We start from the raw sequence: 2,392 nt of genomic DNA on the forward strand, positions 1-2,392 counted from the left end.
AACTACTTCAAACCGGTGATAAAGAAAGCTCAACACTAAAACAACACAGGTTCGATGCTTCCTCCAGGAAGATCCTGCAGAAAGGTCCGAGGATTGTTGCCAGCACCCAAGGGGCCACGGATCTCCAGTCAGTGAATCCCAAGGCAACAACTTTTCTTTGTCTTGGTCCCCTTAGTTCTCTTCCTCTTGTTCATCTTGTTCTTGTTTCTCTTGTTCTTGTTCTTTCTTATAATTTTTTATCTTCTTGTTCCTCTTATTTCCATTATTTCCTTTGTTCTTCTTATATTCATTGTTCCATTTGTTCCTCTAGATTATCTTGTTCTCGTTGTTTCTCTATTCATCTAACTTTATGGATGGGGTTGACATGTGGTGATGGATACGGAGCTGCCAAGTGTAGGCCTTATGGTCTCTTGCAGTCTCCTTCATTCATATATTCTTATGTTATGTTCTTATGTTCTTCTTGTTATTGTTGCTTTTGATCCTCTTATTCTTGTTGTTCGTCTTTCTCTTCCTCGTCTTGTTCTTCTTTTTTGCTCTCCTTTTTCTTTCGCTCCTCTTGTTTATCTTGTTCTCGTTCTTTTTATTTCTCTTCCCTTTACTTCTCTTGATCTTTTTGTTTTTGTTCTTCTTGTTCCTATTCCTCTTCTTTTTGTTCTTGCTTGTCCTCTTCACTCCCTTCCCCTTCTTCGCCCTCTTCCCATTAGTCTTCTTTGTCGTCTTCTCTCTCTTCGCCTTCTTCGTCTTTGTCCTCCTCTTCTTTTCCTTCTTCTTCCTCCTCTTCTTCTTATTCTTCGCCCTCATTGTCTTCGCCTTAATTTCAAATAGACTTAGCAAAGTAGGAATTCATTTGTAACTGTCAAAATTTGTCCAAATGCAAATTTCAAAAATATTGGTAATTTTGTAAGTTGTCGAGAAATACATGTAACCATGGACAAAGTCAAAACCATTCAATATTTCCTGACCCAAACACGTGCTGACAAAGTAAAATAATTTCTTGGTTTAGCTGGTTGTTATTGACAGTTCGCTCTAGACTATGTAAAATGCAGAGCTTTGACTAAGTTTCCGAAAAAGAACAAATCCTTTGTAAAGGCTCAGGGAAGCAGAATAGTTTTAATGTCCTTTGTAATCTTTATATTCACTCCTACAGTAAATGTACTTAAACACATACATGTTCATATATATATACACATTCATGTATGCGTACGCAGGCGAAAATTACACACATACATATATACATGCATGCACATATTTATAAAACACATATAAAGACATATACACATGCACACATATTCACATAATTATATATATACGTACATACAAAGACATATACATAACACACACACACACATACAGTACACACACCCCTACAGTAGATGTACATAAACACATGCATACACAAATATATATATGTACTTATTCATGTATATGTAGGCAGACGCAAAATACATACACATACATATGCATATACACATGCATACACGCAGACGCACATATTTACACATATACAGACATATACACATGCACACACATACAAATACTCCCATACATATACATACACACGCATACATACAGTACACATACATAAACATACTCATACATAGACATACATATATTCTTAAAGAATGTGTCTTTGCCTGTGCGTATGTGTCTATAATTGTCTACGACTATGTCTGGATAAACAAAACGCCGAGTTAACGAATTTCATGTTGATTTGAATACACACCGTAATGACCAAGTACGTTCTATGAAGAATGAATCCATTATATACCGTCTTAATGAACAACATCTAAATTTCAATTTCTTTCAGGAAAATGATGACCAGACCTGCAGCCTGAAAGCCGCAGGAGCTGCTGAAAGGTCAGCGAACGAAAACAAAACGTATACAGCGAACGAAAAATTGTGGTAGAAAAGTGTAAGCTATACAAATAGGAAACAGCCATATAATCTCGTGAAAATGTTTACACTGAGTGTGTTTGAACTCCAGAGTGAGACCATCATGAAAGCAGTGAGGCCAAAAAGTAATGTAAGCTATAACAGTGTAATAAGGAAACCAGAAGAAAACTTCGAAGAAAAGAGAGAAAATAAAAGAGTGATAGATTAAATATGATGTTTAGTAGTAGTATTCAACAGTAGAAGTGGCTATTACTTGTCAGGATTGGTTAGTACTAGTGGTAGTGGTTAATATTTGTTAATAGTTATTAGTTGTTGCTAGTAATTATTATTGGTGATTAGCAGTGGCTATCCCTATTATGATAAGTAGTAGTAGTAGTAATAGTAGTAGAAGTAGTAGTAGTAGTAGTAGTAGTAGTAGTAGTAGTAGTAGTAGTAGTAGTAGTAGTAGTAGTAGTAGTAGTAGTAGTAGTAGTAGTAGTAGTAGTAGTGTGTGTGTGTG

Source organism: Oratosquilla oratoria, chromosome 26 (genome assembly GCF_046742065.1).
Source record: "Oratosquilla oratoria isolate Oo_2021 chromosome 26, ASM4674206v1, whole genome shotgun sequence".
NCBI classification, from domain to species: Eukaryota; Metazoa; Arthropoda; class Malacostraca; order Stomatopoda; family Squillidae; genus Oratosquilla; species Oratosquilla oratoria.